The 25,937-nt window shown below is 43.6% G+C and overlaps 1 long non-coding RNA gene across 2 annotated transcripts; it reads left to right on the forward strand.

The window, feature by feature from the left end:
• Positions 1–1,351: 1,351 nt before the first annotated feature.
• On the forward strand, positions 1,352–25,937 carry LOC122155030. Of its 2 annotated transcripts, none has more exons than XR_006167095.1 (7): positions 1,352–1,467; positions 9,719–9,824; positions 12,304–12,455; positions 18,146–18,192; positions 20,400–20,464; positions 21,998–22,089; positions 25,598–25,937. It is a non-coding gene; the product is annotated as an uncharacterized LOC122155030 (long non-coding RNA). The 2 variants fall into 2 exon arrangements; XR_006167094.1 differs by lacking the exon at positions 1,352–1,467 and adding an exon at positions 6,446–6,734.

Here is a 25,937-nt window from a genome sequence, read left to right on the forward strand (position 1 = left end):
GCTGCCTTGCTGGCGTAGGGTTCCCTTTAGCACCACAGAAAGACAACTATGTCACTTCTCAGGATTTGATGGGATCCAGGGTTGCTTACATCCTAATGATCAGCCATGAAAAACGTGAGTGACACATGCCTGTTATGAATTAGCATATGCCGTTAGTTGAGCCCTTGAATGTGTGTTTAATTTTCAGTTAGATGCTTAATTACTGTGTGACCTGTTTAACATTTCAGACTCATTCCTTTTAAAGACTGAAAAAAAAAAAAAAAGGAAGAAAAGAAGAAGTTACATCCAAGCTGGAATGAGAAATACAAAAGAATTTTTCTGTACCATTTTAAAAAGGTTTATGAACAAATTTCTTTTCAAAGTGGTTTGCTCTCAATCCTAAGAAGACATCTGCCAGCAGCTGGCTGGGAAAATGCTGAAGTTAGTCTGAAAAGTAATAAAACTCGCATGATGTGAAACTGCACAATGCTGAGCCCGTTTGTAACCACAACTAGATTTCCTTGTCATTCTGGAAAAAAATGTGAGGTGTCTGGGGGTTTTCTATGTTGCAGATTTTCTCAAAGGGATTTTCTTTTAGGAAGGCAGCACAGAAGGGATTTTTGTTGGTTAGTTTTCTGTCAAAACTCTGTGATAATGGGCAAGCAATAGGATTTTGGCAGGGAAGTATCACATCCTGCATTACAGAATGAGTTGTTCCCTTGTTCTGTACCAACTGAGAGCCCTTTCTGGATTTATTCATTTTTCTATGCGTTTGCATAGGAAGTCAGTACAGCACCTTTTTAACTGATAAAGCTTGCACACTGTCGCATGCTTCTGCATGTTTTACAGCTCCCTGGACAAGCTATCGATCGGGTAAGTTGCTCTAAAGAAGCAGAAAGTTGTTCTTTGCAGTTTCATAGATGAGACGTGAGCCTGGTTGCTATTCCACAGCATGCTGGCTCTCCTCTCCCTCTTTGCACAGAGCACGCTAATGTCAGAAATGACTTGCTCCTTTCTATTTGAGATTTCCAGCCTGACACATCACAGGGGAAAAAAAGAAAAGGAAAAAGCACAACTTCTCATATGGAGGAAACACAGTCCTTTTCCTTGTAGGAGTCAAAAAAAGCAATGCTTGCCCAGCTCTGCCGTTTCCATGTTGCTTTGAGTGCTAAAAATGTTGCACACGTGTTACGTTGGGGCAGAGTTATTCAGGGACTGCATATTCATTCAGATTCAGGTAACCATTGACCAGAAGCAAGGTTAAGCTGAGCCTGTTTAAAAATTAACCCATTTGGGAAAAAAAAAAAAAAAAAAAAAGAGAGAGAGAGAAAAAGAAAAAAATTACATAACACTGCAATGCTCTTCAGGCAAGCAGAGCAGTCAGCTTTCTTGTGTTAAGTCATCTCCGATGGTGCGCGGGCTGTGCTTAAAGGCAACGCATCGCCAGCAGCTGCTACGCCTGAAAAGTTGTGCTGTTGCTTTCAACTGGTAATTCTTTGATGATCTTTCTGATCTTACAGCCTGGGAACCAGTATGTAAACTCATTTCTGCATTCATTTTCGTGAACACCCTCTTTGAAAAATGTGTGTAGGTCTCTCTGAAAGTAATGCTTCTTATTTATTTCCATGGAAACTGCAACAGATACAAAGAGCACAATGACACTATTTGGTAGAGCAAATTCTCAGCTACTGAACAGTGTTTTTCATTAGAATCATCACCATTAGATGAGCATTTTTGCCAGAATGATGAACAAGAGCCTGCATGCTGCGCTTGTTAAAATTTGCACCAGAGGAGGGACCCACTGTCCCTGTTGCCACTGCTGAAATACACCACCCATCACCTCACTGTGCTCACATCCACTGTTTGGTTTCCATCAACATTCAGCAAGCATCAGTGAATATCAACGGGTGCCATTTTTTTCTGCGTTGAGGAATTCAGTGACACACCTTTGCTTCATTCACACTTCCATGTCAGATGCCTTTCTGTCAGACTGTCCTTCTGCTGCCATCTGTCACATCGCAGCAAAATGTGATGGAATAGTGGCAGAAAGGTTCAGCCTCAACTGCCATGCCATGAACATCCAGCTTTGACACTGAGGGCCAACAAAATAAAATAGGAGGCATCACTTTCAGAGCAGCCCTCGTACCTTTCAACGCACCCATTTCTAATTCTGTGCCCCGAAGGAGACGAGCACAGGGCGTGGAAAAATATGGGAAACTGCAGGTGTTGGGGGAGTGCTCTCGGTGAAGGTTCCATCTCCCTTTGAGCCTGGGATTTGTCCGTCAGTGCAGGGGAAGGTGAGGGGAGTGTGTTAGGTAGCAATACTCCACGACCCGAGGAAAATTGAAACCCCGTAATTCAGAGTTAGCTGTGATTCCTGCTGTCGGGAGCACAGAGCTAAGTAAAGGTTAGATCTCTCCCATGTATTTTCATTCAGATTAATATTTAAGCCACGCTGGCGGTGCGTCCAGGAGAACAGTCGGTCCTTTTACAGCCACCAGCGGCGAGAGGCCGGGCTGCTGGAGCTCGCCCACCAGCTGTCTGAGCAGGGCGAGCGCCATGGTGCAGCTGGCCCTGCACCGTGCGTTTCCACTGCTCTCCCACTCCCGTGCTTGCTCGCCGGCCGCAGCTCCCGCCTTCCTTGCGGTGCCTGCTGCTGACAATGTATCTCTCCTCGACTGAGATTACTGCATGTGACCTACTTTGAAAATGGTGTGAACCAAGGTTCACAAATTATCTTGGAAGGATGCCACGAGGCTGGTGTACAAACATGCGCGGGCTGGGAGGCTGCTGTCAGAGCAGAACTGGCTGTCTCCGCGTCCTTCCAGATGCAGCGCGCGTTCCTCCGCCGGCCCCGGCTTCACAATTCATCTTTGTGCTCTCGAGTGCAGCATATTGATTTCCTGGGCAGGCCGCGAGGTTAGAGAGCCTCTGGCCAATGAGCCCTCGGTGCCTTCTGGCTCTCGGAGCAGCTGAAGTAGTAAGAGAGATGAATAAAGGTCTTTAGGTGGAGCTGTCAGCTGGAGCCTCGCAGCCGTAGTAGCTGTAGTAAAAGCAGCAGCAGTGGTATCAGAATACAAGTCACAAAGGAGAGAGAGCGGCGATACTTTATTTACACAGTTCATCTGTTTACTATAATCCGCTCGTTTGTAGTGTAATGTAAACTTGCAATTACCAAAGCTGCTTTCCATGCCAGACCAACGGTTTAACCTGCGTGTCATTCCAAAATGCTGATAGAGGAGAGAACGGAACTGCTGGGAGGATTGCAGCCTGAAAGCTGCACGCGTTTGATTTTCTCTTCTTTCCCTTCCTTATGTAAGCCCCGTGCCGCAGAGGAAAGTTTCCACAGGCTGAGAAGATCATCTGCAATCTCAAATCCACTTGAACGATAAGGTGTTTTTTTCCCCCAAGGCTAACATATTACATACGTACTCAGCGCAGGGCTGCCTGTTATCTGATAAGATAATTAGCATCAGACACTAGGAAAAGCGCATGTACTTTTAAAAAGCAGCATCGCTGAAGGCTCATAGAGAGAGTAAAAGAGCTTTTCCATGCAGAAGGCTTGCACTAGTCTTTGACTTTGGGTCAAGAAGTCCTTTATTAAATTAGCAATGCAAATGTGTTTTACTTTATTCATGTGGAATTTTAGTGTGTCGGACAGCCTCCCTCGCCAGCACTTTGGGGCTTTTTACAGATTTACTGTGGGCCAAAAGTTCCAGCTCTGATTATTTTTGTTTGTTTTACCTTCTGCAAAAACATCTGTTCTACATGGCTCTCCACCTTGGCTGTGGTTCAATTTCCACCCGCTTCCATGAACTCCATTAAGAAACCCCAGTGTAAGCCTGCCTTTGCACCAGGACCAGCTCATGACTTGAACACAGACTTGAGGCTTCCAAATGCCCTCAGCCACCCCTCCTGAAGCACCTGGCTGTGGGGAGCAACTGCCACCTTGCAGAAGCCATACCTTCTCCTCCAGCCTAACTGGCAGGCACGAGTCCTCAAAGCCACACTGGAGTAGTTTAAAAATAGGGAAAGCTGAAACAAAGACTTTCATCAGCTGTAAAACTGAGACAACGCTGATGCTTACCCTGCCTGATATGGTGTTGGCCAGTTGCTGAACAGCTACAGTGATCCAGGGTGGTCAAAGGGGAAGAAGGCAGGATATGAAACGAGAACTTGACATCTGACACTCATGAGTGCTGTTTGTGGAGCAGTTGGCCCGCAGGCAGGAACTCCTGTCTGAGCATGTCGGCTGCATCCTCTGCTGCAAACCCTGCTGGCCTGGCACTGTGGTAATACACAGCGTAACTGGGCTGATCCTGTGGCCTGGCAGAGTCTTTCGTAAGTCTCGACTGGGAGTGATTGTTTTACTGAAACATGTTAATAGACAAATAGTTTGCCCGTGAGTCGTTAGTTCTCACGTAGAAGGCACCAAGTTGTTTTTGGTGGTGGTTGCTTTATAATAGCACAGGATATGTGGGGCTTCCTGGGGCATGTTGCACCTCCCCACCAAAAACGTGGGGGCAGGACTCTGAAAAGTGCCCCGTGTCCTTGTCATGTGCATAGTTCTGTGTGACCTTCTGAGGCAGCTGAGGAAAATTAAGCCAAAGTTATTGGTGTTGTGATGGGGCTGACAGCAAAGAATTGGAGTTCTGAGCCTTCCTGAAGGGAACAGGGGTACCTGCATGCAGGTTATTGCAGATGGGAACATCATCTGCACAGGAAATGTTTCTCCTCAAGACATTTTTACAATTACTTGCAACGGAAGGAACAGCCACCGATGCAGGGAGGTGGTGAATTCTTCCCGTCCCTGATAAGTCCTCTTAGTCTGACACCCAACACGTCAGCTTCTCTAAGCACTCAGCAGTAAGTAAACAGATTGCAGACGGACCATAGTTGGAGCAGTACAAAACCAGGCACGGGGGAGGACTAGAGCAGAACAGGAAGACGTCCCGCGAGTGCTGGTAGCAGAAATGTTGCCTGACAGAAATACGGACATCAAGTGGAACTTGCCAAATACTCTGGTGTTACCAAAAGAGCTTCATAAATGTCAGTTGATGCTAGTCACCTTGTCACATTATGTGTGAGATGTCTCATTTCACAGCTTCTACTGAAACATCCCTGGCACTTAAGCTAAACTTGGAGAAGAATTGTGATGTAGTCTTCCAAATTTGATCAAATAGGTGTGGAAACAGGGTATTTGGATCATAATGGAGGTTATGACCTCCTGCTTTGATTTGAGTCTTCCATCATGGTTAATATGTGCTCTCATAAGATTCAGTCATCGACCTGTCTTTCGAAGAGCAATCCTCTAACTACCACCCAAACCTTTAGTGTCCTCTGCTAATTGAGTTGACAAAATTTAATCTCTAACATCAGCTGTGAGGCAGCCAGTAACTTGATCACTGAGGTTTCAGGAAAGCACAGGGTACTGAAACTGTCCTTGTAACTTCAATCTGTGGGAAGTGGTAGTAGCTTAATGATATGTTCTCTTGGTATTCTGTACTGTTGATCATCAAATGCTGCTAACCTGTGTGAAGAAACTGTGCACATCAGTGGAAGCCCCGTGAAATCATTCTCATCTTCCTTCTAAAACAGAGCTACACAAGTCACAAGGAGTAGCTGTCTTCTTCTTTTCAAGTCTTCATTTTTGGAAGCTGACAAGGTTTCTACTATACGCAGATAAAACTGGCTGCTGGGGAGACCACGGTGGTGAGCTGAAGAGCCTGCTCTTATACAGATGATATCTATGATTTCATATTCCTTACTGCAACCGTGGTAACTGCCATCCCAAGTCTTAGTGACTGTTTAAAGTTGGCACTGCACCGCAGAGCAAATGGCCCAAAAGGAACCAGGCAAGCCTAAGGTCTCAACTGTATGGATGTAGTTGTGCTAGCTTAAGACCAGTTTATTTGCAAGTATGAAATCAGATCCTCAGATGGTTTAAGCTTAAACCAAAACATGGTTTAACACTGAAATATGAAAATGCCCACTCTGTCTTTTATGTCAGCTCAGCTAAAAGGGAGTTTAAATGGAAACTAATATTAAACGAACGTAAATTTTCCTAGTAGTTGAGACTTAGGTGATGACTGTAGACGACAGCAGACAAGAAATCTATATTTCTGTAATTATTCCAAGTGCTGAGGGCTTCTGAAGCTTGTTACACTTTTGTGAACTTTTGGGCATCAGTACCTGCCCACAGAACAGGCACAGAAATAGGAAGGATCCATCTGTTCTGCAGGGACTGGGCTGCTGTCTGTACTCTCTTGCATGCAGCGCAGCTGCGATGGTACCTGTAAAATAATAACGGCATTTAAGATCAGTTACGCGGAGAAGGGGAACAAATGGCAGCAATCTTTACCATGCTCGTTGCCATAGACTTGTTGTTTGTGAATGCAATGTGTCTGTTGTTTATGATTGTCTCCCCATTTTCTTCTCTCTACTCCGCATGGAAGCTGTGCTCCGTTGTGTGGAGTTCAGGGTAAGTTTCCATTTTTGATCCTGGAAGGCTTCCAAGGAAGTGGCCTTCACTGATTCTGAGACTGGGCGTTCCTTTATGACCATGATCACATGCAAGTGCATTTCATAGAAGCAATGAAACTGTCAAGCTAGAGAAAGCAGCTTCTGGACACGCAGCTTTCCCAGAAGCTCTAAGCAGACCGAGGAAATGCCTTTCCGCAGTGAATAAGATGTCTGTAGACTCCGTCACTTTCAGAAAATGTCAAACTCCTGCTGGAAGTTACAGAAACACCCAAGTGCGTATGAAACCCTATAGGACTAATCAAGCTCTTTCTCCTGTGGGGTGCTAAGGAAGGAAAAGTGGGCTAGATGATTGTTGCTATTTTTACTTGCTTGGGAGCTGCTAAGCAATTGTAATAACGGGTGTCATAAATCACCACTTCACAGTGAACTGAGTCCTTAGAGAAATACAGGATAGGTATTCTGAGTGGCAGGCACTGCAGAGGAGAGGGCTCGCGCACTAGGATGGGAGACCGTATGGGTGAACCTAAATTTCTGCTCTCCCTGTTTGAATTGCTTTGCAGTACAAGCATAGCAGGAACCGCATTTGCAGTCTGCAAGAGTTTGGTAAAGGCATTCACACCTGCTACCTGAAGGGTGGTTCAGCAAAAGAAATTCAGAAGTTTATTCAGTGTATTTTTTTTTCCTCTTGCTGTTCCCAAAAAAAGAAGCTCATTCATATGCACTTGACAGTGAGAGGTACATTTTCAGTGCAGCGCAAGGTGACTTACCCACATTATTCCTAGGATCAGTGGCAGGAATGCTGCAGCAAAATCCTCATGCCAAAGCATGTAAAGTAACTATAGATGAATCCCGTGGCCTGTGGCAATGGGAATCCTGGTCAATGAATTTTGTGCTGAGTGCTGAAACAAATAAAATCCATGCCACAAATCTCCTGTCTGCAGCACTGTGATTCTCTCTATTTTAGATTCTGTGCAGACTTCTTCCTGGTGCATTGCATTAATATTAAATTAACAACACACTACTCACATGGAACTTACATTCTAAAAAAAGCTCACATTATGCTGTAAGCCTTTTATTACAAAATAATAGCAGTCGTGAGGTTAAAGTTTGTTCATACAGTTTTCTATAGAACATCTGTACATTTTTTATGCAGGATAAAAGCTACGTTCCATGTGTAGCTTAGTCATATGAATATAGATAATGAGTAGTTTATTGAATTTCCTTTTAGATTTTACCATTCACTTACATTCATCTGAAGCCTTTCCATGCAAAACATACCAGATTTTTGTAAGTGGTGCTTTCTTTTCAGAAACACTAATTTCTCTGTCAGTGTTCTGCAGGGAATGTGACCTGATATGAAAAGGACCTATTCCTCCAGGATTTAGCTTGTAGCTGGAGGCATAACTCAAAGATTATCTGAAGTGGATTGTAATCCACATTGGAGACAATAAAGAGAAATCGCTAGGTCCATATGGAGTGGGACCTTGAAAAGCTTTATGAGGACCACATTCGCTGGAATTGTTAGCCAGCATCCAAACCATGTGAGCCCACAAAAGCTTCAAAACCAAAATATTTCAGGGCTTTTGTGGCCTTCCATGATGCAGAAACTGGGCAGAATTTGTATTGAATCTGGCCCTAAATGAGCAAAAGAATTTTGTAATCAGTGTATGGTTGAACAGGAAGACAAAAAGATTCTTTTAATATTGGAGTGATATGGTGGGAATGTTTAGCCCTAGATACAATGCTGGCTGCTGAGCTCAGGAGAAATTTCCCTGCAAGCAAAACTAGCTGGGAATACAGGAAACTAGTAATTAATCTGAAGGGAAAAACATTATCTATTTTAATCTTTTTTTTTTTTTTTAAACTCTGTATACATAAGCCATACCTTACTTTTCAAATGCTGACCCTTTGTCTCACAAAAATGTTTTTAATGCTATAAACAGACTCCGTTGTTGAATGCTTATCCCTTTCTTGTCTTGTAGCAGCACTTTCAGTCATTGATAGGGAAGTCCTGGAAACAGAGCCAGAACTCCTTAATGCCATTCCAAACAGTAGGGACTATTAGAAAGCAATGTGTAGAAATTCTCAACCGATGGTATTTCAGCATCAAGCCTGGACCCTGAAACAGTTGCTTGCTGTATTGCCAAATGTCTTACAGATGAAAGCTTTGGTGTTATCGATATGAAACATGCAAATGGGTGACCATTGCATATCTAGTTTCAGGAGGGACTGCATCAAATTATGCTGTGAACTTGGTATCACTCTCGTGCTCTCCTCTGAGTCTTGGGCCATGGACAGAGTTAGCAGGAGAGACATTGTGACTGCAATTGTGGTTTCTCAAATTGAAATTTTGTTGTTGTGTTTTAAATGCAGAGATAGCGTGAAAAAAAAAGTGTCCGAAGAGTCATTAACCAACATCTCAGAGAGTTCTGCAGATCCAGATAACTGGATGGGTCTTATTTAGGGACCAGATGAGTGGATCTGAGCTCATTCCTTTAGCTTCAGAGTCTACCTGTAAGTGATGGTTTCACCCAGAGCAGTATATAAGCATTTCAATAAACAGGGCATGCACTGTGTAGCAAAATCAAAGCCATGCAGTAATAACTACCCTGCAGCTAAATGGATGCTTTTTCCACAAATGAATCCTTTGAGGGATGATGTAGTGTTTAGTCATTCATCTCCTTGTGACTTATTAAGACAATTAACAGGCAAAAAAGTGGTTATTTTGAGTGGCTTGGCTAAGGCTATACAGTGAAATTCAGGCAGAGTGAGTTTCTACCTCTGTTGGTAGCAGTGTGAAGTGGCCAGGGCTGCGGGTCTCCTCTTAGCTCCCCTTCTAACTTACTGTTTGACCTTGGAAAAATTCTCTGACTGTCTTGGGTTTTATGAACTTGAGACATGAATTGGCTTTTCTAGAAGATTTGCAGGGTCTTGGGGCAAACCTAGGCCTAGCTTTAGGGTTCAACCTGATGGGTTTATAATTTGAGAGCTGTGTACATGAGTTTTGAGGTTTTGACATGTAACCAGATGAAAACATAATGGTTCCAATTGAGTTTTGCTTTGAATTTTTGGGTTCAGCTGCACTCCTTGCTTAAAGGCAAGGCCTGAAGGTGGAGAAACTAACTGAAGAAAATACCGGTTAGGGGCTTCTAGGGGAAAACCAGATAGTTTCACTCCTTCTGATTGAAAATTAAAGGCCTGGCTGTATGTTTGACAGTGGATTTTAAACAGTGCAACTGCCTGTTTCCTGTTCCAGGAGGAGAATGTAAGAGAGGCGGGTGTGTAATGCTGGACACCTGCAGGATGCCTTGGACAGAGGATCTCTACATACAAACCTGGAAACATTATGAGCAGTAATGAAGGTTTTTACTTTCTTTGCCTTTCTTCTATTTCTTCCTTCCTAGCTACCCTTCATCCAAACAGCGCAGTGCAAACAAAACCTGCAGTCAATTTAACTGCAACGTATCTCAAGACTTGCAGGACTGGTCTTTTAACTTCCCTACCAGATGGCAAAGAGATACCATGTTAGTCTGCATGCACTGCATGTCCTTTGTCGAGGTTGCTGTGTTTGGCTCCTACTTTTGGTGACAGAACAAGAGGAAATGGTTTCAAGCTCAAAGAGGATAGATGTAGGTTAGATATAAGGAAAAAATCTTTTACAGTGAGGGCGCTGAGGCGCTGGAACAGGTTGCCCAGTGATGTGGTGGATGTCCCTTCCCTGGAGACTTTCAAGGCAAGGCTGGATACCTGGGCAACCTGGTTTAACTGTGCTGTCCCCATTCATTGCAGGGGAGTTGGACTAGATGGCCATCAGAGATCCCTTCCAGCACTAAGGATTCTGTGATTCTATGTTTCTATTTGCTAGATCCAAATGCCTCTTGCCTGGACATCAGCAATGCTTTTGATGTACAAGTCGTCCAAAGATTGAAAAGGCCAGTGGAGCCTGAAATCATCTCTAGTTTGTCAATGGCTGAAACTTGTTTTTGTGCTCTAGCGTTGTGGACACTCCAAACCATGCCTGCACACGCAAGTAAGGCAGATAGCTAAGTAATACAAATTCAGCAGAAGAGGCTTCTACAAACCATTGCTATAATCAGGCAGGGGCATCAAGGCTGAATGAGTGCACAAGCTCTGGGCTGCATGACACTGATGGCCAGTGCAGGACTCAGCGGCCCTTGTGGGCTGTGCCCCAACATGGCAATGACTGGGACCTACCCCGCTCCACAGCAGGCTGGAGAGAGCCTCAAGCCGGCATGGCTCAGGTCTGAGGCATGGATGGGGTTTGCTGAGGCACCTGGGGCCCAGCAGGTCCTGGGGGAGCACCCGGCCAGGATCAGAGGGGAGCTGTGGAGGGCAGAGTCTGGCACCAGGCTGCCTAACTTCATTCTAAAGCACTAACTGTGATTTTTATGGGGAGAGTTTGCTTGCCAGAAGTACAGCTCTTTTTATTTAGTGAAATATCCTTTGGAAAACTGTAAAATCATGACAGGTTTTCATATTTATTTTACATTCAGCTCAGGATTATACACGATCAGCTTTAGGGCCTTGTAGGAGCCAAGAGAATATAAAGGTTGTCAGAAAATTGGAAGCTTTATACCAGGCTGTTCTGATTTAACTGGCAGACCATTTAAAGTTGCTGAGATGTGGGGAGAAGGAGAGCTTTTCAGAAATGTCAGACTACTAAGAAGGGTGCTGCTCCTTCTGGCTGGCACCCATTCTCCAAAGCACTGACCTTGGCACCGGCAGGAGAATGGCAGCAGCATCTTTCTGTTCTATTTTGTTGTTATTGTTCTGAAGTTTCCCCCTCTCTGAATAGATAAGTTTCCCCCGGAGATGTAGTAGCATCTGGGCTTTCTTGCAGCTGAGCTGAAAACCGCTTGATTCCCTGAAATGAAGTGACAGCTTTTAGTCTTCCACAGGAACGTGTGAATGTATTCAGGTTCATTTATAACACACAGAGAAGAAAATTGATATTAGAGGGGAAAAGATAAAAAGGAAAGAGAAAAAAAATCTTTGAGGGCTTCATCTGCCCGGGCTGGGAAGTGGTATAACAGTAGTAGAATGCATCCCCACACTTGAGTCCACGTGAGCAGAGTAGCAATGAGGTACACACGCACACAGGCTGGGATCCTTGTCAACCAGTCAAATCCTTCCTTCATCCAGAGGTATTTTTCTCATTTCTGATAATAACTGCTGAAACTCGGGGCTAGTGCAACACACAAAGATAGCCTTTAATATACACAACGCGGATTACGTCGAACTGTGTCCAGTATACAATGACCACATTGTTTCCCTTCTTTTTTTCCACAAAAGTATAAAAGAGCATCATGCTACAGACAGCACATTTTAGTCTGAAGTGGAACTGGCAGAGGATTTCAATGGAAAGTTGATTTATTTCAAGGGATTATGGGAGTCCAGGGATAAAGCTGGCACCTGGCCACAGGGAGAGCCCTTGACCTAGAAGCAGGAACAGTTTTCAAAGCTGTGCATGTATATAACTGAGCAGAACGCTTTAATTTAGTGCAGAGCATAACCTGAATTCCTTCTCTGAGGGAAGATGAAAGAAACAGTTTTTACTTCTTAGTAGGACATTAGAAGCTCTTTGCCTATTTTACATCTTATTCCTCAGCATTGCAGGAAGCGATTGCTTGTGACAAAAAGGCCACTTTCTTCCCTTTGTAACTGGGGAAGTAAATTGAGCTGCCACTCATAAAGCTGACTGGATACAGGATTAATTTGCTTTTCCTGATAGATGCAGCAAGTTAACAGGCCACTGCAGGTTACTCTCTGAATCAACATATGAAACATAATTTCATTGTCTTTCCTTCCCTCTTCCTCCAGGCCTTGAGCTGTAATTATGAAGACTTCAAATCTCCCTAGTGACATCAGCTGGTTAAAAAAATTTGGATCACAGGAGTAATGTAACCCAGAGTCGGCTTTCTGCAGCATTGTTCACAGTCCAGAGAAAGTCATTCTATACAAAACAGTCTTCTGTAAGTATGGTCTATTAATTTTAGTGGTAATTTTTAGGAAGCTTCACATTGGGACCCATCTAGTCCATCGCTTTGACAGAAGGTACAGAGCGCTACAGCAACAGAATTAGTCTTTAAAACGATATTTTGGAGCATTTCACAGAGACCTGTATTAAATCAAACATGCCATAATAATTACATTTGCTAAAACTTCCTAAGCAGTAACAGGCTTCCAGCTCAGCTGCCCTTGAAATCAATCATAAACTCCAGCCGCTTAATTAAGTGCTTTATTCTGCAGCTCCCCGTCCGGCCAAACGTCTGCAGGCATCTGCAGGTATCTGACCTGAATCAAGGACTCCGGGTTTGAGTCCTGTGTTTCCAGACAGCGCGTCTGACTGATAGAGTAAAACTGCAAAATGCCAGATGGTTTCAACATATTACATAGCTCCCTGTATGGGCATCCAGCAACAGCGTGTGCCTTCCTGTAAAATTTCACATGCTGAAGCAACTTCTTGCAGTGTGGAGACAGCATGGCATCTGAAAACAAAGATTTGATGGTACTGGTGCTGCTCAGCCTCCTGTCAACTTCTGGACAGGGAAAAATTTTCAGCTGTTCTAAAATTAGAAGATAATGCATTGCTGGCTAGAATAGGGCATAGTCTGGGCAGGCTTCTTTGTTATCAGCTTCCTCATTGAACTTTAATCCCTGTTTTATGACCGTTCAGCTGTTTTGGGTTTCGCTTGCATCATGGGCACAGACTGCCAGCCCCGTTTGATTTGCATGGTGATTTTGCCACAGCATTCAAATGAGACTGATGAGTTCACCTCACCTGCTAGTCCCAGCAAACAGGGACTATGGGACCTTTCCGTCCCATGGTGTCCCTGGCTGAGAGCACAAGAGCTGCAGGGCAGCTAAGCGGAGGCTCTGCAAATCTGGATGGCTTAGGTGCCAGGCAGGGCTGCTTGGTGGTCTAGGAGGCAGGCAATGGGCTCCTTTCACCATGTTACCTAAAACAGTCTCAACTTTGGTCTCCTAACAGGCTAGGTAACAGGCTCTGTGGGTTTCCTGATAACTCTCACTGAAGTTCCCTGGATCTGTAGAGAAATGGGAAAGAGCTGCTAGGCCGGTTGGTGTGGCTTAGATTAGTGCTGGCACTGAGGAAGACCAGAGGAATGCATTTTCTTTAAAGGGTAAAAAATTGTAAATATTATTTCTTGGTGTGCTGAAAGCCTTTTGTGGCCAGGTTACCAGAGATGCTCCATGCGGACAGCTGAGCCTGAACTCACATTCAGTTTGTGCTGTGACTCCCCTTCTTGGCATTGGTACCAGTGAATTTGTAATCAAATACATGGCAGCTGCACCAGTGGGCCGACAGGGTCACTTTTAATTCATGTCTGTGGTTCGGTGGGGAAAATATAATTATGAAACCCCTTGGGAAATGGCTGTCTTGATGTGGCCAGGCATCTTACCCATAGCGAGTATTTATGCAGCATCTTCTTACTGACAAAAAAAACAAAACAAACAAACAAAAAAACCAACAAAAACAAGACAGAAGATTAGAAACACTTTGTTGCTTTTACACAGCAAGAAAACATGTAGCTGATTTTACTATGTTGCCCATAATCACTCCGTTCCCTATCTACTAATTATAGCAAAGAACAGCTGAACTCCAATGGCAGTAGTGTTAACCGAATAAAATTTTAGTTACTTCAGCTTCAGTGAATAATTTGTCTTCCTCAACTTGATTTACTAATATCTGAGTTGACAAGGCTCCCCATTCTGAGTATTCGTTTTATAGTTAGAGAGGGATTGTTTATAATTTACAGTTTTAAGTGTGAGCGCCATTATTTTGCGCTGTCAAATGGCATCTGTTATCGTACATAGCTCATCGTATGTCAGTGCCACAAAAAACAAAGCAAACCAGCCGTGGAAGCAGCCACTTTTATGAGTACCCTGCAACGTTCAGCAGTGTAAAGGCAACTTTATTTTGAAAGGGCTGGGGGCTTGTACAGTGGGTGAGCCTGTGTTATGTGTGGCATTCATTCATACCAGCCACATGGTTCAGGTTCAACGCTGTGCTACCCAGGATGGGGTAAAATCCAGTGTGAGATTTATTGGTAGGCATGAGGTTGTCTCCATACCAAGCTATCACTGCAGGCATCCCGAGGCTCTAACCACAGGCTTTCCAGGAGATATCTATGTATGTTCAGCCTCTGTAGTACAACTTTCAGGGAGACTGTAACTAGAAGATCTAAATAAGATATAACCATGTGGAGGCAAACTCCAGCAAAGCTGTCTTTGCCAGTACTGACAGGAGCAAGCCATTTCAAAGCATGCTGGAATGAATGTTGTTTACCTTGTGACAAAAAAAAACCAACAACCCCAAACCGCTTCAATGAACCCAAGCAAGAAACCTGTCTTTTAGGGTTGATTATGAATCTTTGTTTATTTTATGCTTGGTTATAAGTCCTCGTTTCATTTTGTTTGTTTGTTTACCTGCTGAGCACAGTAACACAGCAGTAAGAGAGGCTTCTCTTCACTCTCCCTTGCTGGAGAGGGCAGAGAGTCTCAGCAGTGCAGCTGCCACTGGGCAGTTCTGCTCTTGTTGGCCTAAATGGAACTGCACGAGGCTTTTCCAATTCTGGCAAGAGCACCTTTTTCCAGTCGTGCTATAGCTTTGAACTCATAGCATTGTACTGTTGCTATGATTATTCTTCTTTCTACAAAAACATCAGTTGCACCTTCACTGATCAAACCAAACCATGCACTGACGCATAGGTGCTTAACTGTGTTCTGCATGGGCTTCCCATGCAGCTAAAACTGTAGCCCAGCAAGCCTTGACAGAGCATTTTTTTCCAGGGTTAAGCTGATTGTCTACAGCTGTAATAGTAGCTCACGCTTATCTCAGCTGAGGCTGTGGATTCTCATCACTGTGAAAAATCAGGCCTTATGTTACCTGTTAAAGACCACACAGCTCGTCGGTGATGTGCGCTGTACTTTTTCCAGCTATTCATGGACTCGCCGACATAGAAGGTTTAGAAGAACATGAAGAAACATCTTTAAATGTCATAAAGTTTAAACAACAAAGGCTTGTGCATTGCTGGTTACATCAAGCGTTTATTGTTCCATTCTACTTCGCATTTCCTTTGATCTATTTTTAAGTCATTGCAAACTTTGTTAAAACCTACATTCCGCAATCTCTCCCTAGAAGGGTCCTTTTGACTTGGACTCACGTTTTGAGCTAGCAGCCTATTGCTTTTGTATCACTAAAATGCCAAGATTTTAATGGAATGCTTTATTAAGTTTCCAAATGCTTTTGGCCAGTAACAAGAAAAGTTCAGCTCAGTAGTTTTAATCTCAGAAACATCAAATCTGTATTCTCTGCATGCGTGAAGAGCCACGCAGCTCTTAAGAAGATTAAAGCTATAAATTCTAACATTACAGGGGCCAATGCTCTCACAGTCCAGATCAGGCCACGTTATTTTATGCAAGTTATTCCACATGTGAATATCCAGGACTATTGATAGCCTTTGGGTTTGCCCAGCCTTTTTTTCCTCTTGTTCTCAGGTATGCCATTTGAAGAAGGCGAATGCATTGCTTTTCCTTCTGTGCTACCTCTCTGCTTTGTTTTAATGCTAAGTGACAAATTATATCATTTTCATTATCAGCGCAGCTCGGAAAGCCATCTGTTACTCAAAGACATCAGGATCAGCAGTCAGCCACCTCAAAATAAGCAGCTGTAAATCTGGAGTGCCTATACTTTCTAAATGGAGAGAGGCTTTTACATTAATCTCCTGGACTTGCTGAGTAGCTGGTACCGTGCCCAAACGCAAGTAAACTCGATTAGTAAAAATAGACATGATGTGGCAGTTCAATACACGGCATTTAAGCGTGTGTCCTACAGACTACAACAAGTGTGCAGATCAGGCCCCAAAGAATGAGTTTCATACGTGTGATTCAGTTATTTTTGTGACTGCCAAATAGCTTGTGAAAAATGATGGAGAAGTTTTATTTCCAGCGAGGCAGTGGTGCTGCCATTGACAGGTGTCAGTGTGGGGATGCTCAGCTGACTGCTGCTGGGACTGTGAGTGTTCAGCCTCACTGAATAACAGCATTTTCAGCGGACGGTCGAGAGCCAGTATGCAAACCAGCTTCAGCATCCACATGTTGTACATATGGAGCATTACAAGGAATGAATGCTTCTAAGCAGATAAGAAACATTTGCAACAAGCAGACACTTCTGGGAGCTTTGTTCTATGTAGCAGAGCAAGCCTGGATTGACAAATTTGCAGCTTAAGCCTTATGGGAAAGTGTGCCTCTTTACCCCGGTAGCAGCGTGGCAGGCTACACCTCTTTTTCATGGCGAGCTGATCAAAGGGAAGTTATTCAAGTGCAAGTTGTGTGTATGGTGGCGCTGGGCTGAGCAGCAGCAGTGAGGCTGGGGCGTGGTGTGCTTGACCTTCAGGGCCTTTGTCTTCGGCTCCGTTCCCTTCCTGCGTCGGCCGGGTTTCAGGCAGGGGCGCGATGCAGAGAGGCCCTGTTTGTTTTCCGTGCATGCTATGATAGGCTGCTGTTGTGTCAGGACGTGCGGCGCGCAGGATAAAGCACCCTGCTTATTATAGCCTCGTTAAAAGGCCCGTCAGTATTTCCATTTCAAATTCCTATTTTCAGGGGTAGTTTACTACTGAGCCGTAACAAATTGCAGGCAGGAAACTTGGCAGTCGCATTCCCAGCCTAAGAGCAAATTCTTTTACCGGCTTTAAATAAATAAATTAATTAATATTAATGGCATGCGCTCCCTGCGTGCAGAATAGAGGAGGTTTTATTATTATTTGGTTTTGTCTTATCCTCGAAACAAAAGCTGAAGACGAAGGGGAGTATTTACGTTCCAAATGTCCCCGACCAGGAGTGCAGGAAGGGCCCAGGAGCAGTGCCACTGGGTGGTGGAGGCTGTCAGTGGGTGGGCACTGCTGGCAAATGGGCTCATCCTCCAGACAGAAATACCAGTATGGAAGGGACATTAATCAATGCTAACCAGAGATAAGGAGCCTAGGAGAGCAGAAGAAAGCATCATACATCACAAGTAGTTACACCGCCGACAAGCTACAGCTTGATAACCACGATGGGAGAGAGGGAAATTCCTTGAGGTTAGTTTAAAAAGGAACAAAAATCAAAACAAAGCAAAATAGCAACACCGCACAGTCGGAAGGGTTTGAAGGGGAATAACTAATAGCCAAAACATTCCCCTGGTAAATGTATTTTTGGTAGACTGTAGCAGTCCTGACTTTTATTATGCAGCTGGGGTTTTAAGTCCTGAAATAAGGAAAAAACAATTTTTTTTTTTTTTTTTGTCTGTTATCCAGACAGCAGAGATTTCAAGCTGGTAAATGCTCCCAGCTTACCTTTCTTTCCACTGAAGGTTAGAGCGCTATAAGGAGTCTGGGAACTGTTGACCATAAACTATCTGATTCCAATATGCCATTCAAGGAAAGTACAGCCACAGGAATAGCAGACTGAGAGAAAACAGTGTGCAGGATCTTAAGAAACCCACTGAAAATCTTGTCTAGTAAAAAGCATTAAAAATGCTAACATTTAGGAAGATGGGTGAATCCTAAGAATCATAGAATCACAAGGTTGGAAACGACCTGCCAGATCATCTGGTCCTACCCATTACCATTGGTACCACAAGCCACTACACCATTTCTTGTAGCTCCTCATCCAGACAAGAAGAAACAAGACAGTCAACAAGAAACCAGAGTAAGTAACATTTCTTCAAAGAACAAATAAAAGGGGCTAGGTTGCTGTTCTTGGAATTTCTTTTGTTTTGCTTTCGGGAAATTTTAATTTCATATGTTAAAATAAGAAAATGTTGTCATTTCTCCCTTGGGAAGATCTGCCTTTTTGCCCCACTGACCATATGGTATTTCTGAACAATCAGCTGGTGTTAAAAATCCAGTTGTTTCTTGAGAGAGAGCTATGTGTGATATGTGATATGTGTGTCTAACAGTGGAGTGTTTGAGAGCATCGTTCACTGTAGACACACAACCTGTGCCAACTGCCTGGGGAGGAAGCTTGGCCTCATCTGACTGCTGTGAGCATCTAGTTAAAACAGGAAAGGGGCATCGATCCTCATTTAGAGATCTGAGGGATTACTAGAATATGAACAGTGATCTTAGGAAATCACAGAAAAAGTAACTTCAATACAAAGGCTTTTATTTCTACGACAGAAATCATGCATGTATTGTGATCTCACTGGAGGGACCTTTAGTGTGCGCAAGGTTGAAATAAATATGTCCTGGTTCAGATAAGAGCTTTTGGAGGCCAGTCATGACTCTTGTACAAACAGAGCCTTTCAGGACTCTTGGGAAGCCCGCAGGCTCTCCCCCTGCAGTCTTCAGGATGATCGCTCCAGGCAGCTCCGAGGAACCGATCAGCTTGGCAGAGACTCAGGCTGAGCTGAAAGCTTCTGGGAGCATTCCTGGGAACCTCTGATACTGTGTAGAGACTCTAGTGAGAGACAACACAGGGGCTGGGATGCTTGCCCAGATTCTAAACTGTGCAGGAATTTCTTTACAGCTGATAAGTGGTGCCCAGGACCATGCGAAGAATATATGCTCTGTGAAAATAATGCAGGTCTCAGAGGTATCTCTGGGGTGTATGCGAGTGCATGCTACTCTGCAGTGGGGAGCTCTGTCTCCACTGCCCCCTCCTGCCACATGGCTTGTCTGTGTGAATTACTGAAGAACTGCTAGCTGTTTCCCACCCTCCCTGCTCACGTCCCCATCCCTCTTTATGATTTTAACCAGCAGAGGGAAACAGAGGGGTTCAAAAATTAGAGGGCTCAGGTATAATAAACAACGAAGGCTCTGCTGAGTTTATATCCTCCTATATAAGCATAAAAAGAGCTGGAGCCATAAAGCAGCAAGGGAGATAACACCTAGCAAATATGACTTCAGTTTGCAAGATTATAGCAGCGTATTAAGAAAATAAATCCAAAAACTAATAATGCATTAAATTAAATTAAAAAGTTAAATTATTAAATTAAAAAATCATCATGTATAAAAAGACCACAGGTATTGGTGGGGGGAGGGGGGTGGTAGTTTTATGTGCAACTCTCATGTTTGATTCCGGGCATAGCATTACTGCTGGGAAGGGACAGCTAAAAGGAGCAGTGCCCATAGAACAGAAGCAAAAGCACTGTGGGGTGGCAGAAGTGGTCAAAGCTGGCCATCTCTCTGGGCTAATTTATACTGCATTTACCGGCAGGCAAAGGGTGTTCATCCTTGCAGTTACTGCAGAGTAGTGAGTGTCCTGTAAAGCCACACCCTTGATTGCCTCACCATAACTTGTTCTCGAAGGCATACCCTCAAGCACGTAGTAAACTTTAAGTATGTGATTCAGAATCATTACGACAACAGGACAAGTTGTACACCTTAAAGCTGACACCACGTTTACACATCTCAGCTGACGATGGGCCAAACAAGGGAGAGAAACGACTTAATTTTTTCTGTCCTAACAAATGGGATTTATCGTGGAAAGAAAGGGGAGAGACAGATTAGATGGCATGAAAACCAATGGGTAATCCAACTTCTGTAGCATTTCAGACTTCTCAGACCTGAGCTGCATGTCAGCATGTGAAATAATCCCCTGAGGTTGCTGGGAGATGTCCTATCGCTTCAGATTTTTAACACCAGAGTAGGTTGGTTGACAGGGATAGTTTGTGAAATGGAAAGGGTTTCAGTCAGCCTGTGTTGCTCAACAAGTATGAAAAAAATGTAGATAGTATCCCGGTTTTATTTTTGTTTATACTGATGCTGTTTTCTTTTGTCCTTGATATGTGGAATTGTTGATTTTCTGAGTCCTTGGCTAAGCTTTTGGAAAAGGGGATAATGATGCTTGTAGTCCACTGTGTCATCACTGTTCTGCAAGATAACAGGTTAATTTTTATGGTCCCTATTTGACAGGCAGAAGAACAGAGGCAATGAAGGTGTGACAAAACTGAGACTGAGATGGAGAAAGACAAAACCAGGTTGGAGTTGTGTCACACGCAATGAAGTCTTCAGTAAAGTGGTTTGTGTAACAACAGCATAGACTAGGCCTTCCCAGCTTGGAAGAAGTACAACTAAAGGGGAGTAAGAGAGATGTCTGGGTAGCCTGGAGATTGTGGGTAAAGACTGGCCACTCTGACTCAGTGCAAGAGCCAGGAGCGTTGAATATAGCAGGAACAAACCTGTGCAATGCAACATAGTATGATGTGGATGCATCAGGTTTACATGAGCTCATGGGGAGACTGCACAAGTCTTGAAAGATAAATTTGTCAAGGTTTAGGCAGAAACCACATCCCGCTTGAGATGTCCCTGAGCTGAAAATAGCAGAAGGCTGGGGAATATGTAGAAGAAGTAGTATGTGGCTGCACTTGCCTGCTAAAGCATCTGCTTATGACCACTATTGTCTTATGGCCAGTGTATGGCCATTATGTCCTTTTGCACAAAGAAAACGAGGATATGAGCTGTAATAAATCTATAGCGAGGAACCATTTAAGAACTAGTATCTCTTGCATGGGAATAGCTTGTGATGAGATGTATGGAACTGCTGAGTCACAGCCTGAACCTCTGATTGACCACCTGAGGCGAGCACTGAGTCAGCCACAGGAGCACAGGTGAAGGCAATTCAGCTGTGTGCCGGAAGGGGGGGAGCCTGGCTGCACCTCTCCTAGACCTATTGAAGAGCTGGCTGCCAGTGGAGAAGGATCTCTGCTGGAGATCTGCTCTGCTGGAGTTTTGTGAGTGAGCCCAGGATACAGGTAAGCTTTCTGTCTCTTCTCTTTTTGTTATTGTTATCTGCTTTACCAAGCTCTCTTGTTTATTTCGTAATTATAACATCTTAATATTCATTGATTATACAGATGGCCCTGCCCCCAGGTGCCCAGCCCACTCTTTTGGCTATTCTTGACCCCAGGGCAGAATAATCCCAATGGTAGGAAGTGCAGACACAAGGGCTTGGGTTTTATTATTATGGGAGAAACCTTATGGCAAAAGACACATATGCTGGGAGAAGGCTGAAGATGTGCTTTGAGCAGATGTTCCTGATGTACTGGGATGCCTAGCGAAATTCCTGTTGAGAAGACTGTTTTTGCACTGCTGTGTTTTTTTTCTTGTAATTGCTATGTGCTGATAGACCTCCAGAGCTTTGAATAGGTGTCTATCGTTATGTGATATACAAATAAATAAGTGATATCATTTGAGGACAACATGAGAGCAGATGCAAGTTATGAAGGCAGGTGGAAATGGAAGCTCTCCATTGGAAAAAGTAGGCAGAGAAAGAGAGAGACATGATAAATCACTTTATCCAAGATGGGAACAATTATTATAGGAAGGCCTCTGCTGAAGGGTAAGAAAACATGAGACCCAGAACCAGGAAGATCTCTGAGGTGCTGCCTTCGTATAGTAAGAAGTCAAAGCAATGCAGGTTTAGTTTTGAACAAATCTACGTATGCTGAAATAATTCCAATTTAACCACTGATGACTTGTCACTTTTCTCAGGACATTTTTTTAAATTTCAGAGTTTGGAAGTTCCTTGGGACACCACATCCCTGCCACCCAGCAGCAGAAACTAGAAAAACACTACTTCAACTAACTTGTAATTGGATACAAGGTAAATGTTTACTGTGCTTACCTACCTTGTTAGGCAAAGGCTTGCAGGCTGAGGACTTCCTACCCTGCAAGCAATTGACTGTTCTGCCATGTCTGCAGTCCTTCTCTGCCTGAAAATTTTTCTATTGATAGTGACTATGGATTAAGTCTTAGAGGGTACTGCAATTGCTTCATCCCTTATTCAGCCTACTTAAATTTTTGTTTGATGTTTATGCACTAAGTCTTCATTAATGTGCTTAAAGTGGCTGCAGATTTGTGGCACACAATACCTTTTGAAAACAACAACAACAAAATATAACACATTCTCTTTTGGGCACAAGATACGTATATTTCAGGGCTATTGTTGACTGTGCTTTAGGTTACTAATGTTAGTTACTGACTTTCCTCTCACATTACTGTGAATAGATAGGTGCAAAGTAACTCTAGTCTTAGACATAAAGCAACTTACACGTATCTCTTGAAACCAAGGCAGGAGCCCAGATCTGCCAATGTTGTCTGAATTTTGTAAACTTCAGTTCTGAATATGCATGAAAGCTTTGGGGCCAAGGCCCTCGTGTGTCCTACTTTGTGGAGGGGTAGAGACAATGTGGGGAGAAAATAGCTGTTATTCATATGGTGCACTTTTCTCAACAAAAGATGTCATAAAGATTTTTAGCACATGGACAGAGTGTGAAGCCTTGGCAGCAGGATTAAGCATATTGCTTCTGCAAGTCTGTTAGGTTGCTGATCCAGGTAGGATGGATTTCTTCAATAGACCAGAGAAGCTCACTTGTAGCTGTCAAAGTACTGAGTTGTCAAAAATCTGTCTTATCAATTCCTGGGCCTGTTCAAACAGGTAAATAGCCCATTGAAGCCCCTTCTCCTCCCATGAACACTTGCACCACTTACCAAAACATGAATAGTATTGATGAGCGAGACTGTAACAGGCTTTAGAAACCTCACTGCCTTATATGGAGGAAGAACACTTTAAGAAAGGACAAGAGTTATTTCCCAATCCAAAGTGTTTACATGATAGATGCTAATCTAATCTATCTAGACCATAATGCCTGTAACAGAGGAAAAAAAACTGGCAAAGGAACTCCCAGATAAATCTCTGTACCAGGTATGGTTTAAAGGGACAACTCAAGTGGATTCTGACTGCTCCCTGCCAGAAGCGGAGAGCCCTCTCTGAGAAAGTGGCCAGTGAATTGTCCTTACAACTTTGCCTTCCTTTTGGTTGAATGTTAATCCTCATTAACAACGCTGCCTTGACGGTCCTGGAAGCCAAGAATTTTCCATGCGATGGAGCCTTCCCTCTGTTCCCTGCTGGTGGACTTTGACCCCAATATGAAGAGATCACTTCTAGGAAGGAGACAGCAGCTGAGGTTCTGCTCGCACCACCTGCAGGGTTAAGGGCAGTGTCAGAAGAGTTTTATGAAGACCACGATGTGGACAGAGACCTCTGACATCTGGACACTGTAGTCTGCAAAGCACCTAACAACCTATTGAGGTTATTACTGGGGACTGGAGCACCTCTCGTATGAGGACAGGCTGAGGGAGCTGGGCTTTTTCAGCCTGGAGAAATAAGAAGGCCTCATTTCAGTACCTAAAAGGAGCCTACAAACGGGAGGGGAATCAAGTCTTTGAAAGGATTGACAACCACAGGACAAGGGGAAATGGTTTTAAGTTGGGGGAGGGGAGATTTAGGTTTGATGTCAGGGGGAAATTCTTTACAGAGAGAGTGGTGAGGTGCTGGAACAGCTGCCCAGAGAGGTTGTGGATGCCCCGTCCTGGAGGATGAAGGCTGGGTTGGATGGGTCCTGTGCAGTCTGGTCTGGTATTAAATGGGGAGGTTGGTGGCCCTGCATGTGGCAGGGGGCTGGAGATTCGTGATCCTTGAGGTCCCTTCCAACCCTGTGATCCTGTGATTACTCGAGTGTGCCTAGACCAATTGAGCGCTTCTAGAGAAGCACTTAGCATTTTTATTTTCCACTGGTCACTGCTGGAACAGCATTTAGGGCTAGGTTTGGCTGTGGTCCATCCCAGAGCCACTACTGGTAGCTTAGCTGCTTTTACTTGTGCCTTAATGACATACAACTAACTGACAACATATTCAAAAGATGAAATCTGTCTCAATTTTAAGACTTCAGAGGAGTCATCAGGCTTTGTTACCTTGATGAATTGCTTTCTCTATTTAAAAAACAAAACCAACCAAACAAAAAAGCATCTTGTGTCACGTCTTCATTGAATGAGATATTTTCATTTTAAAGCTATTGAAGCTGTTGTTGTTTTAAAGGAGAACTTGACTGCTTCTTTATAAAAAAACAAGGCAATGATGAGGTACGCATTTTTTACCTTGATACCATATTATCTATCTGATAAGATATGACAAAAATGTTTTGTTCAGTGACCCTGCAGCCCATACAGAGGTGCAGTAAAGAAATCAATGACAGCCTTTCCTTTGAATTCACTTGCAAAGGACTTCAGCATTTTAGACCATAGAGTTTTCTCTTTGTGTCGAAGTGTAGTACTACATACTTGCTTAGTCTTCATGAATACTTGGCTCTGGCTTCACTAACTGTTAATTTGTCTGAGATAATTGTGGCTTTAAAGAGACAGCATTGGTTCTCCACTCCCATTTCCTTCCATCTGAAAACAATCCCAGCTAAGAGTTCTGGAGACCATCATCAACCTCCCTGTTCTGACAGGGATGCACTCATTTCTAGGCGAATACACGAAAAATGAAGATGTTAGTCATGCGTTATTGTGCTCACACAAGAGGCACTTCAAGTTAAAGAATACATTCTAAATATGTTATTGTTCAGGTCGTGTACATGTTTAACTTCCCAGAGGAAAGCATACCTTAATTAGCCAGCTGTAATCCAAATTACAGTTTCTCATTCGTTAAAGCTGTTAAAATACCTTAAATCAGCTGCCTATGTCTGAAATAACAATGAAAATAACTGCATTTGCAAAAGTTATCTGAATGCAAGCAGGCTATAAATAGAGAGGAGGTGGATTGGACAGTCTGCAGATCCTGAGTTGGAATAAAAACATCATACTTCAGCCAAAAACATGACAACCAATATTTTCTGTTATAAAAACATTTGAGATTAATTTAGTTTTTTTTATGAAAGCTGTCTGAGATTGAAATCAAGAGCGAAGTTCTCTATTTATTTACGAGCCAGCGCTGATACCTGAAGCATAAAGCAAGGCAACTTCAGAGCAATGCCAGCAAACTTTTGACTATATTGGGAAATCCTTCTTGCCATGGGATAACACTTGTCATCTGAGCAGATTGTATGACAGGTCTGTGAGGTGGATTACTACTGTCCACTAGAGGCTGTAATGAGACCAACAATGTCGTTTTATGACAAATTGAAGTCCTAGACTGTAATGATTGATAATTGTAAAATCACTGTTCGCATGCAGCGTGTCGTCAATCACTGGATTTCCCTGAATGTGGATGTTAAAAAAAAAAAAAAAATAATTCCAACTTATGTTACCTCTTATTTTCCAATTTTTTACAGATACTAATTACATAAAGCATGCGCATTGATGGCACGACATCAGTGCACTGAAAGACAGTTTCTCCTAGACAACGTGCCTCCTGCACGTCAAACTGATGACTGTCTTTTGGTCAAGAACGTGTTCAAGTGGGAGTCCGACCAGTTTCAGCATGTTACTGGCAGGAGGCACTGCTCGAGTGGGTTCCTGTGTCCGACTCACACTGTGGTGCTGGAGCCCCTATCTGCACGTACTGCACTGCCACAGTGCCTGTCTCCATTCTTAATGTCAGAACTGTCCTGGTCTGCAACTGTGTCTATTTTCTGAAGTAAATGACTTTCACCTCTGGCATACTTCTGTGCG

The sequence above is a fragment of the Centrocercus urophasianus genome, unplaced genomic scaffold (assembly GCF_019232065.1).
Source record: "Centrocercus urophasianus isolate 14NV4802_14NV808 unplaced genomic scaffold, USGS_Curo_1.0 seq_11, whole genome shotgun sequence".
NCBI classification, from domain to species: Eukaryota; Metazoa; Chordata; class Aves; order Galliformes; family Phasianidae; genus Centrocercus; species Centrocercus urophasianus.